Genomic DNA, 14,645 nt, shown 5'->3' with positions numbered 1-14,645 from the left:
CAACAGTTAGTAAACTGGCTGATGTAGTATGTTTCTACATCTTTATTTAGGTGCTCAAGGTATGCTGTGAATCATGAACTTTCTTGGAATTTTTTGTTGTTGTTCAATAACAAGGCCTATCTTACTTAGTGAGAATGATTTTTCCCAAGAATCCAGCAAAATACCAACAGAACTAGCCATATGATTATGTTTCCTGGTCATTACGCTTTTGGTGGAGTATGGAGATAGTTCGTAGAGAGGTAATTCTGAAAGGCTGAGCATGTTTTTCTCCCAAAGGGAGAAAGGGATGGGGGCAAAGAAATCCAAGTAAGTATTCATTACATGTCATTGAAAACCAACCAACTCTTCGTGGATAACTACTTGTCAGAAAAAACTAGCCAAACCACTTGAAACCATCCACAAAGCTCACTGGCCAGTTAGGACAATGATGTTGAAAAATATTGCTATGTTTAATTTATTTGATTATACCTTGTTTTATAGACTGCCTGACGATTAGTGCAGGTTCAAATTCAGAACCAGAATTTATTTTTTCCCCAGCAAATTCTTTTTCTCTGCTCCCTTACACAAAACTAAGAACATTTATCATAAGATGTATGTACCAAGACTTCAAAAGACATCATTAGGTTAGAAGCAAAATGAGTTCCATCTTGGTCTTTGTCAAGAATTGATTGATTCTATTGGCTAGAGTCTGGGAGAGGCAGGCAATAAAATGACAATCTGATTTTTTTTTTAAGGCTCTTATTTATTTATTTGACAGAGAGAGACACAGCGAGAGAGGGAACACAAGCAGGGGGAGTGGGAGAGGGAGAAGCAGGCTTCCCACTGAGCAGAGAGCCCGATGCGGGGCTCTATCCCAGGACCCTGGGATCATGACCTGAGCTGAAGGCAGATGCTTAACAACTGAGCCACCCAGGCGCCCCGACAATCTGATTTTAAAGAAAGTACTTGGAGAGGAAGGAGATACAGCCCCCTCCCCTCTACATACTTTCTATTTGTCCTGATACCTAAGACAAAAATCTTTTTTTTTTCTACAAAGGAGATTAAAAATCCAGATTTTCATAAAAAATTCTGAGAAATCTGAGATTTAACAAATTTTTTTTCTGGCGTGGGTAATAATGACTCCCAAAATATTTGGTGACTAATCTTTATTCTGATTCTTATTTCTCCACTGGCAAATCACTTTATGATAAATTCTATAAATATTTATGAAAAAATCAAAATATTCAGACACCGTGCTTGGTGCCTCATCACTGTGATCAAGCTGTACTCAAGTCCTTGACTGATGAATCCTCCTTTTCTGAATTTTGCTTCCTTAAAACATTTTGCACCTTAGCCAAAAAATGATGTTAAAAAACTGGGATCAAGGTAAAGGGATCACCTCATGGCTCAGTTTCAAAACTACATGACGGAAGTCTCTTTTAAAATGTTGAAATGGGAGAGTTATTTTGTTTTTACTAAAGGCATATCTCTTTTCCCTTTAAAGACATATAACATTATCGTTTTTGCCGGTAAAAGCATGGTAAAAGCACGAGTCAGGTTCTGGGTTTTTCATGACCAAGTTAAGTAACTTAGAGCCTTGGTGCTCACAATGAAAGTAAGATTCCCTTTCACGGAAGGGTTGGCCCATTTGAAGTTGATGATTCTAGTCTGGCTGATCCAACAGGTTTTTGTTTCTTAAAGCTCTGAGCACTGTGAGTCAGAGGGAGAGGAAGAGAGAGGGAGGACATGAGCTCACTACAGAGAGGCTGGTATTAAGAGTAGAAGGGAGGGATTGTGTTTTGGACCCAAACCAGAGAAAGGAGTGGCTGTTATTGCAGCCTGAAAATATGAGCCCTGGGGGGTTGGGGGGTGGGGTGGTGGCTGAGCTGTTTGTAGAGTTGGCCTCAGGGCCTCAAGGCTAATCATCCACAGGGAGCGAAGTCACTGGTTACCAGCCTAAAAAGTGAGCTGGTTTTGGAATCTTTTTGCTCTTTGCCTTCCTCCGCCTGGAAACTTGACTTGAGAAGACAGAGTCTCGCCTCTGCTCTTGACTCACCTACACCGCACTTCCTTTCATCTGAATGCTCTCCGAAGTGAGATCACCCCGGTGAACTCATCTGGATCCAAGAGCCAGGAAAGCAGAGAAGAGCTTCGGCATGTGACCGGCCCGTGGTGCCCGCAGCGCTGGCCGCCGGACGTCATGTCGCCTTCGTGATGGTGCCGGAGGAGTGTGTACTCGCTTTTCCCTTCCACGTCTCGCTCCAGTTTCAGCTGGCCAGTGGTTGACTCTCCTAGAACTAATAAACGTTTTTTTTTTTGGCCAGATTTGCTACTCAACTGAAAAATGGGCGTGGCTGAGATTTCGTCTTTTTATTCTACCCTTAAGGGAGGGATTATGAAGGGGGTCTATATAAATTCATGCAGGTGACAGAAATGCAACCTGAACGAATTTAGGCCAAAGGGAAGGGCAGAGGGCATCCTGGGTCTCCGGGGTCACTGGAAACAGGGACTTGGAGATTTTCAAGTCTCTCCTCTAGCTTTCATTTATACTCCTTTCAACGTTTTCCTACAGGCCTCCTCCACAAGTCACCAGGATCTCAGACTCAGATTGGAAGCTTTGACCCCAGAGAAGGATCCTTTGCCCCTTTTCCTTAAGTCCCAGTTTGTAGAAGCTTCGGGAGATACCAGCGCGGGTCGCATGCAGCCTCTCTGACCCGCGGAGGGCTTGTCGTGGTTGGTAGCTCTCACCTTCGTCCTGTGGTGTGGTGGAGGAGTATTTCCCAAAAGAAGATGGAAATAGAAGTGGGAGTGCGCCTTGCCAAAAAAGGGAAAGGTCCTGGGAAGACAAAGAATATATCCTCATTACAGGACATAAAACGGACTGTAGGATATCAAAAGAGAAATTTTAGTTGAGGCTGGAACTGGCAAAACCATAAACTTACATGATTAAACTTAGAGTAGATGGCATGAATTTATGACCAGATCTCTTTGGGTAAACTTTTAGCCTTTCTTGTGGGAGGGAAAATGTAGCACTGAATGTTCATTTCATGATGAGGTGAAAAACAAAAGAAAAAGATTTGTCTCTCTCACATTCATGCCCCGTACCAGAGTCCTAAAGTAAATATAATTTGGCTGATTTCTTTTGAAAGAAAGTGCAGATCTCTGATGACTCAGTGTAAGCTTTGGGTTAAATCCAGAGGTATCTAATGCCCAGAAAAGGAGAATCTCTCAGCCTCATGGTTCTGGATTCTCTGAAGATGGTTTTACACCTGGTGGTATTAATCACTCAGGACTTCTATAAATTTTACCAAATTTAATTACTTTGTGGGATGCCCAAAACTAAGCCTACAAATGGTCAATGTAATATTTAATTTTACTGTTTTTTCTAAATGTTTATTTACCATCTATATAATCTTTATATGTTTTAATGGCTATGTTTTGCCTAAAAATATCCCCTAATTAGTTCCACTAAGGAAAAAATGGTATTTCCACATCTATGTTTTTTTCTTAAAAATTTATTTATTTGCGAGAGAGAGAGCCGGCGGGGGAGGGGAGGTGGGGGGCAAAGGAAGAGAATCTCAAGCAGACTCCCCGCTGAGGGTGGAGCCCAATGTGGGGCTTGATACCACAACCCTGAGATCATGACCAAGCAGAAATCAAGAGTCGAATGCCCAGCTGAGCCACCCAGGTGATGCTAGGTCCAGGTTTTTAAGTAGGAATAGAAGGCTAGGTCAAAGGACAGAGGAAGATTATTTGAAACATTAAGTTGATTATTGAAAATGTCCAGGTCCGAGAGTGAGAATAATATTGAGGCCATTTGGGAAAGATTTCTGGGCTTGGATTAAACAGTGGAATGCGGAGCATGCCAATGTTCTAAATGCACCAGTAAGCAGCAGTCCCAGACAGCACTGCAGAATCCAGGTGGCATGTGTTCATGCTTCTCATAGGAGGTGCACTGTATGTCCTTGAACTTTGCATCTGACCTCTGTGGTCTTGACCATAGCTTCACAAATATGTGCTGAGGGGTTCTCTGTGCCAGGTTCTGTTCTGGGCTCTAGGGATATAGCTGTGAACAAAGCAGATATAAAGAAATCCTTATCCCATTGAAGCTTACCTTGTAGCAGGGGGAGACAACCAATCAAGGTTATAAGCAACTAAAATATATAGAAGGTTAGTTGGTGATAAATGATTTGTAGAAAACAAAACAGTGGGCACAGGTAAAGGGCGTCAGGTGGTGGGGAGAACTTTCTGGAGTGTTTAAGGCCCAGTAAGAGGAGGCCAGTGTGGTTGCAACAGACAGTCAAGGGGAGAGAAGAAGGAGAGATTAAAAACATACCAGGGGGGTCTGGCTAGCTAGTGGGTAGAGCATGCAACTGTTGATCTCGGGGTTGTGAGTTCAAGCCCCATGCTGGATGTAGAAATTACTTTAAATAAATCTTTATAATAAATCTTTATAATAAATCTTTATAATAAATAAAATAAAATCCTTAAAACAACAAGGGAGATATGCAATTGAGAAGCATGGGGTTGACACGGAAAGGCAAATTAATCCTAATCCCATTTTCATACCATAAGGGAAATGGGTCTGGTTGTCTGAATCTTCTCAAGTTTAGGGCAAGGTAAATAGTTGGCAAGTTGGGAGGTGTTCCATAATATTAGGACCTGTGTGTTTAAATTCATAAAAGTCATTCATGTCTGAGATGTGAATTGTCTCTTCACTAGCTTGTTTAATTAGCCTATTTAAAAGTTTATTTTGAATGTAGACATCAAATGATTTTTTTTTATCCTGGTTCGAACACCTTTAAAAAGAACCAAAAGGGTTTTTTAATGCAAAACTGTTGATTAAAAAAAAAGAAAACATAAAAGAATTATGTTTTTGTATGGGCACAAAGAAAATAAACTTTCGGGGCGCCTGAGTGACGCAGTTGGTTAAGTTTCCGACTCTTGGTTTTGGCTGATGTTGTGATCTCAGGGTCGTGAGATGGAGCCCTATTTCGGGCTCCCTTCTCGGTGTGGGGTTTGCTTAAGACTCTCTTTCCCTGTCTAAGGCCATACCACCCTGAACTCGCCCGATCTCGTTGGATCTTGGAAGCTAAGCAGGGTGGGGCCTGATTAGTACTTGGATGGGAGAACTCTCTCTCCCTCTCCCCTTGCCCCTCCCCTCTGCCTGCACGCTCTTTATGTCTTTTTCTAAATTAAATAAATAAATCTGAAAAATAAAAAGAAAAGAAACCTTAACATTTTCTTATCAGTTAAGTTAAACATAGACATACAGAGTAAATACAAAGAATTACAGGCAGGATTGAAGCATAGTTCTGGGGTAATCTCGCCATTGCTCTTCCCTAGGACAGGAATTAAATCATTAGCAAGGTTTGTCTAGAATAATGTCTCTTTTCTGTCCTGAGCATGCTTTTCCTTTGATGACACTAGATCTGGATTACTCAGCTTCCGGTAAATATGCAGTATTTTGCAGCAACTCCCTAGTCTATCTGCAATTACTCAGGCTTTAAAGTGCAGCATTATTCTGTTCTACCTACTAAAAACAGTATTTCCAGTGCCATGGCTTTTTGTATTCTGTTCTCAGTTGCTATTACACAAATATATTCAAACTAAGTTGAATTTGTTAACAATTCTACAAGAGCCTTCACACACTGACCCAGCTTTACTCTTCCAACTTCTTTTACAGTCATTCCACTCCTGGGTTACCTACCGGTCTGCCTTGAAGTTTCATGTTTATTGCAATCCTAATCTTTTTAGCCTTTGTCTCCCTTGTCAGCCTCGAGAGCTCACATCCATGCTTCTAAGCCCTGGATCAGGACCTGAGCTTAACTGACTGAGGCACCCAGGCTCCCCATTCCTTCCGTCCTTTTGAAAGTTAATATAAATGACACTCTCTTGGCTTTTATACTCAATGCCTACCCAACACCTCCATTTGGATATTTAATATAAAACTGAAACTCAGTATGTTAAAAAAGAATGTCCAGATCTCCCCAACTCTTCCTCCCAATCTGTTCTATCCTCAGTCTTTTCCAGATACCAACTGAAGGCAATTCCATCCTTCCAACTGCTCCAGTGGAAAAATCTGGACTAATTCTTGACTACTCTTTTTGTCTCACACTCCACATCCTGTCCGCCCAGAAATAATGTTGGCTTTACCTTCAAAATAGATCCAGAATCTGGCCATTTCTTATCACCTCTCCTGCTGCCACCATATTTTCTTGACTGGATTACAATCGCCTTTAAAACATTGTCTTTATTCTTTATTCCATAGCCTTTTGCAAATTCTAACATACTATATAATTTACTTTTTTTTTTTTTAAGATTTTATTTATTTATTTGACAGGATGAGAGAGCAGGAGAGCACTAGCAGTGGAAGCGGCAGAGGGAGAGGGAGAAGCAGGCCCCCTGCCGAGCAGGGAGCCCCGATGCGGGGCTTGATCCCAGGAACCTGGGATCATGACCTGAGCTGAAGGCAGTCGCCTAACCAAATTTACTTTTTTACCGTATAATTGTTTATTGCTATCTCATCAATTTACAGCATAAACTCCAGAAGGCTAGGTATTCATCTTTTTATCCCTGCTGAATCTCTAGCCTCTGGAATGTAATAAATATTTGTAAGTAAATTAATAAATTTGATTCTTAATGGAATGCACGTGTCTCTCGTGGCTCTCGCTTCCCCACTCCAGCCCTGGGGAAGGATTGCAAGTCTTTATGCAATGGCGATACATTGGGGGGGACAGTTCTTGTTTGTCATCGATCTGCTCTAGAATTTTTGAGGGTCCCAGTTGGCATGATTTCTTCATGATTCTGCTGCTTTTGTTCCACTTTTCATGCACAGGAGTCCTGAGTGTGGTTAGAGCCCCTTGCTAAGGGCCCAGCCTCCCTAGGTGCTCCCTACAACCCTGAGCTCTGGCTGTCTTCCTGGGAAAGCACACAGAGCGTCCACTGGTCTCCGCTACCACCCACCTGCTGACAGCAGCCTCTTTCCAGTATAAAGCAACCAATGTGCTCTTCTTTCTCTGCCCCTCCTCCTCTCAGACGTCCTCCTCTTCACTTCAATGAACTCAAGTTTTTCCAAAACCCAAGAAGCAGCTTTGTCTTTAAGCGGCTTCTGTCTTCTCCTCTGAAGAAACCTTTGGAAATGAGAGTCATTGAGACCCTAAGTATCTCTTCAAACCAGGGCAGGAGGGGCTTTATTAGCCCACTCTTCCCGCACAGGGCTAGAATTTTAATTTTACTGCTCTCTGCCAATTACTGGGTATTAACACTATATCAATCCTTGTGTGCGGGGAGTAAATCCTACTTTTTCATGGTGGATTATGCTTTTTATACATATTTGAATTTTATTTAAGAGTTTTGCATTTATGTTTATTACTATTTGTCATTAACTGTGCCAGTAGTGGTAGAAATTTGTGTGTGAGTGTGTGTGTGTATGGTTTGTGTGGTTTTAGTGTCTGGATTATATCAGCTTTGTAAAGTAAATGAGGAGGATTTGTGTCTTCTTATATATCCTGCACTTGTTTATATAGTGTGGTAAGTATCTATTTCTTAAAAGAGTGCAACCATACAATAGGTTAACCCAGGAGAGATTTTTTTCCAGAACTAGTTTTTTTTTTAAATAAATATTTCAATTTATTTTAGCTCTATTAAGTCTATTGAGGCTTGTTTGTAAGTTTTCCATTACTATTTGATTGAAGTTGTGTATTTCACTGATATGCTAAAATTTAAAACATTGAGCGGCACATAGAATTATTTCTAGAGAATGGTCTCCTTTGGAGTCTTCCGGATCATGTCCTTTTTTCCTATTTCTACCCTAATTTATAGACTTAAATTTGGTTTTTCTTTATTCATCCTGGAATAGAGGGAAGTCTTTTTTATAACTTAGAGTTTGTGACCAGATAGGGTTTGTAGATTATCTTTTGCTTTCCTTACTGACTCTGTGATGTCAGATGAATTCTCTCCTCAGATCAAAATTGGAGAATAATTTGATTATATTAGGTAATTGATGGGCAAGTCTTCTTGTCCACCACTCACAGTCAATCAGATATTCATCTAGGGCAGCTCCATGTACAGAAAAAGGATCTGGTCTACTTCTATTTTCTGCTTCTCCTAATCTTTGAACAAGCTTTCTTTAATGCGTTTCCTGAAAAATACTTGTTATGTAGGATATTAAGAGTTATGTGAGTAAATTTTTAATCTAGGCAAAACTATTTATGCAATGATGGATAAAAATTTAAATGTGATTATTTCCTGCAGGGTATCTCAAAATGGTCATATGCACTGTGAACATCCAAAGAAGAGTTATGCATCCTTTCCTCAAATTCTTTGTTCACAAAACCTTCTGGAAAGCCATTTCTTGGTGCTACTCTTCTGTGAACCTTATTTAGGGAACTCCTTCATAATAGAGTAGTGTATTTGGAAACTGACAATGCCAAGAACAAATGGTTAGGATGTTTTCTGTACCCATTCATTTTAAGAGTGTTCACCTATTTTTCTCTTGGAATCAGTCTCCAAATGGGTGTAGAATGATGCCGGGTGAAGAGCTAATTTTAGCTGCCACAGATACCATACAGTAGTGGGACTACAGTCTATGGATCTCTAAATCAGAGCAAAGAGATGAGAGGAAGAACAAAGAGGATTACTAGGAACTCCTAATTTTTTCTTCATATTTTTCTGTGGCTGAGATATTCTCTTTCAACAAATGAAGCATGGGTAGGCTTCTGAATTTCTTAAAATTCAGCTCCATTGTTAGACTTATTAGAAATCCCCAATAGGTTCTTCCATTAGGCTACAAATTTTGTTTTTGGAGATGTAATCCCTTTTGTCTTTGGCCATTTTCTGTATCATTCTAGTATTTTAAAAGGGAGTTAGTAAAGGCTGAAAAATCCATTTTAAATCTTTTTCCTTTATAAATACTCCTTCAAGTCCTGTGAATTAGCAATTATTATCTGTAGCATTTGAGTTCAGGAACCTGAAGGCTCAGAAGGGGAGGATAAAAAATAGAGAGGTAAACTTCCTGCTACGTCTGATGTAATCCCTCCAATTTTCACACAGCCTGTGAAGGATGCTTTCTCAACTGGAATTGTAGTTTTTTTGTTTTGTCCTTATTAACTCCCTAGATAGCACCCTTAAAAAAGGCACCTCTGTTGCAAACAGGTAGGTTCTAGGCAGTCCACTTTTTGTCAGTCCCTTGTTGAGCTCTCTTGCTGTCAGCATCCATTAGACTAAAGGCCATAAGCTGCATGTTGCCAACAACAGTGTCAACAAATCCTCACCAGTCACCTTCAGCCGCCTTGCTTGGGCCCTGGAGTGAACCTAAAAAACAGAAAAACTACAAGAGTTTCAGACCAGCACTACTCACAGAGCGGCCTTCAGACTGGCATTGGAGTGGCTTTGTACTATTTGGTGTCTGTCTGTAATAAAAGTATGGAAATTGCAGGCAAGCATTCAGAAACTTTTATAGCAATTTGACATGGTCCTGACTTCCAAGTGTATGATCAGTGTGCTCCGTCCTGCTTGCTTTCCATTGTACAGAGACTCTTTCCCAATCTCCGTCCCTTTCACGGGAATGACCCACGATCTGAATCCAAAATACTCGGAGTCTGCAAGAGACCCATTAAGACAGAGAAGCAGGGCTTTCTTCTCCCAGTTCCTCCACTAAGACTGCTTTCTAATGACAGTGACAGAATATTACATGTCTTCTCTAGCTCACGTTGACCTTAGGTAGTGTAAAAGCAACTTGAACATGAATTAAAGCCTCTCACCCAATGCCATAGAAATGCCAAATATATCTCTAGGTTGCAATTAAATCGGGAGTCCAGGCTGTTCAACTGTGGCCCAACATGATGTGGCATAAGCCGGGTCCCGGAGATGTGATACGTTCTTTAACACCATCTGCTACAATTTCACACTTATGGGACTGCTAAAATGAATTTTTTTGTCTGAAATTAAGGGATTTATGTTTTTTTTAGTTTCCCAGTTGAACATCTTTTATGTGACACCTGTCTGCATTGTGCTCCAAAGAGTAAACTGATGTATCCAATGAATTCACCTTAAGGAGAAGACTTATACTGTGCATGTGTGTGTGTGTGTGTGTGTGTGTGTGTGTGTATGTGCTTGCCATGTGTATTAGATCAAGCAATACCAAAGAATACTGACTGTAGTCCCAGAACTTTTGCTACATTGAAGTGCTGAATTGGTGAAGGGCAAGCTATAACATTCTTAAAAGACTCAGGTATTAAATAGAATCTGTTCCCAAGCTCTTAAGACAATGTGAGATGTATCGTCTTTTCTTCCTGTTCACATATCAAAATCTTTTTGATTCTGACCCAAACCACTGTTTACAATGTCCAAAATTGTTTCCTTTCTTAGCCCATCAGCCACCACTGATTCTTAGCAGCTCATTTATTTATTCGTTTAAGAAACGTTTTTGGGGCTCCTATTGTGTGTCAAGTATCGTGCTAGGTGTAGGCTCTTATCTTTATAGGGGAAACCCACAATAAATCAGCAATGATAGCAGATTATATGTTTTTTTTTTTAAAGATTTTATTTATTTTTATTTGACATAGAGACAGAGATAGTGAGAGAGAGAGCATAAGCAGGGGGAGCGGCAGACAGGCAGAGGCAGAGGGAGAAGCAAGCTTCCTGCTGAGCAAGGAGCCCGATGCGGGACTCGATCCCAGGACCCCGGGATCATGACCTGAGCTGAAGGCAGCCGCTTAACCGACTGAGCCACCCGGGCGCCCCGTTAGCAGATTATATGTTGTGATAAATACCTTCATAGATGCCCAAGCAGGATATATGGGAGCACAGAAGGTGACACACTGACATCAAAAGAAAGGAAATTAGAAACAAACTTTGCCGTGTAGGTGACATTTGGATTGAAGTTTGGGGAATAAGAAATAGCTGCACAGAGAATGCGTTCCTCGTGTGTCTGCCCTCACATGTGGTGATGTGGCTTGTGGGGGGGGAACACCCTCAGTGCAGGGGTGACAGAGCATGCATGAGGATGACACCCTGAAGCGACTGAATGTAAGAGGCCCCACACCTCCCTAGATCCCAAGCGCCACAGAAAGGGACCCTTGCATTCAGCAATATACACTCAGAGCTTGGCACATAGTAGGAACTCAACAAATCTTTGTGGAACAAATGAACAGCCTCGAGTACTAAGTAAGGTCAAACTTGTTTGCAAAAATGTATGAGAGCAAGATACTAACAGTTGCAGTTGGCCTTTATTACTCTTTTATAATTTTTTGGTAGTGTCCCTAAAGGGAATGACTCTGCCGTGTAACAGCTGTTCTCATCCATTTTCTGTCAATCCCATTATGGTCACCTGTTCCTCCTTTGCCAGCAATTACTGACTGGTCTGACACCTCTCTGGTCATGCTAGTGACACGTAACATTTGTGTCAACCACGGTCCAGGCTCAAACCCTCTCATATGCTCCTTCAGGTAAATCCATGGGACGTACTCCCAATAAGAGGAGCTTCTAACATTTTTGGAGGCTAAAGCAAACATTGGGATTTAAAGCAAATAATGCACATATTTTTCTATGTGGAGGTGTTTTTACGTTCACCTGTGAGAAGTCATGGCTAATATCAAGTGAAATTGTTCAGTCCTATCCTTAAGACATGAATGTTTAACCTCGGAAAGTTACTTGGCTTTCATAATTAGGCCACAAACTAGGAAATCGGTTGAGTCCCAAAAGGAGAGCTTGAGCTTGTGAAGATTTGATTCACAGAAAATTGCTAGTTAGCAACTGACCAGGAACTAAAGCCTCAACTGATTTTGGAACTAAAAACAGCAAAACTAATAAAAAAATCACTTTAATTGAACTGAAGGAAAGGTGAGTTTCAAAGCAATCTGACTATTAAGAAATCTTTATTAGGTTAGAAGATACTGCATTCAAAATGAAATCAATTTTAAAAATGATTTATTCTCCTAAAGATCAGGCTTTTTTATTAGCTTGCTTTGGAACTCACTTTCGGTGGTTTGCTTTTTATGTCTCTTTGCAGCTATCTTCCTACGTAAACGCCTTTCTGACTGCATGCAATGTCTCCCTTCTTTCCAAACGTGACTCCGTTTCTGTTCTTTGGGAGGGTTCCCCGGTACCTGACCCGGCTCAGACTGCATGCTCACTTTGTGTTTCTCCCAGCCGTCCCCCCCGCCCCGCCCCGTGTTGCTTTCAGATTGTTCTTTGGCATTTTCACACAGATTTGTATTAATCAAATCAATGTCCTCCTTTTGCGGTCTTATGTTCAAGGCTTTTTGCTTGCAAGAGACAGAAAGCCATTCAGACTATTTCTAGTAAAAAGAGAGTTTAAGGAAAGGAGACCAGGGTGTCTCTGAATTATCTGGAGGCAGGGAAAAAAGTACAGGCAGGCCCACAGAAGGCCCTGGGATCGCTAACTCAGTACCTGAGTGTGTACCCTTCTCTCACTGGGCGACTGGTCTTCTGGTTCTACTTTCTCTGTGCATCTGCTCAATTCTGTGCTCCGTGTTTGCCACCTTCTTCATGGCTGCCCTGTTCCCCCTTACCTTCTGCTTGCATATAGCTTAGGGGGTCGGACATGACTTTCATTCTATACCTGCCAGTGTGTCTCTCCACCCCTACCCCGGGCGATTGTAACCTCACTATCTCAATTATTAAACCTGATGCTACATTCCCACATCCGAGAATCTGGTTCGCTCAGCTGAATTATGGATGGTTTCTCCTCAGGGCAGCTGTTTACACATCAGGTTAGGTGGTAGGTGTCATTTAGTTACAAACAGATGGAGTCTCTGAAAATAGGTCGTGGGCAGCAGGAAATGACTGGTATCTCAAGCCCACCAGCCTCTCTTAGCATCCTAGTAAGTGTTCTCGATTGGGGCTACCTGACAGATTGTGACCAATGTTAGTGACTCAGAACTTCTGGGCCTCCGTGGTCTTCACTATTTTGGTAAAAGTACCACACCAGATCATTTAAAATATTGCTTCTTTATTTTTAAATGCCTCATTTTTCCAGTTTGCTACCATGCTGGGGTGGGACTGAATGATTGCTCCTTCGAATTCATATTTTGAAGCACCAACCCCCAGTGTGATGGTGTTAGGAGGTGGGCCTTTGGAAGGTAAGTAGGTTTAGAAGAGGTCCTAGGGCCCTTATAAGAAAGGATATTGAAGAGTTTGCTTCTTTTCTCTCTCTTTGTGCACACACACAGAAAGAAGGCCACGTGAGCCCACGGCAAGAAGATGGCCATCTACAAGGCAGGAAGAGGGTTTTCATCAAGAACCACCCCTACCAGTGTCTTGATCACAGTGAGAAATACATGTCTGTTGTTGAGGCTATCTAGTCTGTGGTATTTTGTCATAGCACGGCCGGAGCGGACTAAACCACCAAGTCATTATAGTTTTGCTTCTACTTGATAGATAAAGCCCCTGTCGGTAGTTAAATAGATAGAGTGCTCAGGTCTCTGGGAGCCAAGATTCAAAGCCCAACCTCTGTGACCACGAAAATAATGCCCTTCCACCGTTGCTCTCTGCTCTGTGCTATCCCACATTGGTAAAACGAACAAACAAAGAACACCTCTAATTTCAGCCAACTAAAAGTAAGTTTTGAATATTTTCAACATGTCAAATTGTAGTATTTAGTTCAGTTGAGAGAGAACCTTAGAAAACTTATTTCGAGTTTACAAAGCAGGGAAATTTTCCTTTTATATTTTTTCATTGGCAGAGCTTCTTCTGATATATGCTGTAGTTTTAGCCTTTGACATTACTATTACGAAATGCAAAAAGAGAGTTCATTTAAATTTTGTTTTTCCTCAAAATTTACCTTGGATTCTTGCCATTGTCACAGGGAACATGTATCAAGCAGCTTGAAAGTGTGCTTTCTTCCAAGTCTGGCCTATCTTTTTTTCAAGCTCTTGGGTAACCAGGAGCCTTTTAGAATTTCCCCAATTAACATTTAACTAGATAGGATAACCTGGAACTATGATTTACTCACCTCAGAGATGCAACAGAGGAAGGAGCTCCTCCTGGGAGTCTGGAGACCAGAATTTTAGTTTGGGCTCGACTTCTTACTATGTGACCTTGAGGAAATCCTGTCTGCTCCCCCGGCCTCGATTTCTTAACCCATGAAAGGGAGTTATCATGCCTCCTCCATACTTCACAAGAATGTTGTGAAGATAAAATAATGTATACGAAAGCGCTTTGTACACTGAAAGGTAATGGAGAGCTGTAAGTGGATATTATTATTTATTTTATGAGCCCGTAGAAATCAAAGCTCGGGTTTCATGGCCAAGAGGATTTTCCTCACAGATCTAATTCCTAAAGCTTGGCTTTGCCGAGTTAATAAGTACTTTCCAAATAAAGATCCCTTTTACTGCTTTGATTTTTGTGAACTTCCCTTTACTCTGATTCAAAGTCACATGGGAAGGAGCTCTTGTAAAACCATTGTTTAATTTAGACTTTTCATACTGCGTGTATGTCCGGCTATTCTCTGGTTTCAGTCTCCAAGGAGCCTCTGAGGGCAGACTGTGCTTCTTTCCCTTACATACAGTTTGGCAGCAAATGAGATGTTTTCAATAGGGGTGAAAAAAACCTCACAGTAAGTAACCTGTCACCTCCAGGAAGAAGCACATCCTGTTCTAAAGAAGTTGCTTCAGAGCCGACCCGAGGACCGTACTGGTGTT

General features: G+C 41.3%; 1 long non-coding RNA gene across 2 annotated transcripts; it reads right to left on the bottom strand.

Annotated features, from left to right (window-relative positions):
* Positions 1-530: 530 nt before the first annotated feature.
* LOC145721859 (uncharacterized) lies at positions 531-14,301 on the bottom strand. 2 transcript variants are annotated; one of them, XR_014145821.1, is made up of 4 exons: positions 13,958-14,301; positions 8,466-9,294; positions 6,946-7,112; positions 531-2,815 (listed from the first exon to the last, which is right to left on the bottom strand). It is a non-coding gene; the product is annotated as an uncharacterized LOC145721859 (long non-coding RNA). The 2 variants fall into 2 exon arrangements; XR_014145822.1 differs by lacking the exon at positions 6,946-7,112 and having other exon boundaries at positions 533-2,815.
* Between the last annotated feature and the right edge of the window lie 344 nt (positions 14,302-14,645).

Source organism: Leptonychotes weddellii, chromosome 5 (assembly GCF_054177405.1).
Source record: "Leptonychotes weddellii isolate Sample4059 chromosome 5, ASM5417740v2, whole genome shotgun sequence".
Lineage (NCBI taxonomy): Eukaryota > Metazoa > Chordata > Mammalia > Carnivora > Phocidae > Leptonychotes > Leptonychotes weddellii.
Note: the sequence above shows the minus strand (reverse complement) of the source record. Positions and strands in the feature narration are given on the sequence as shown.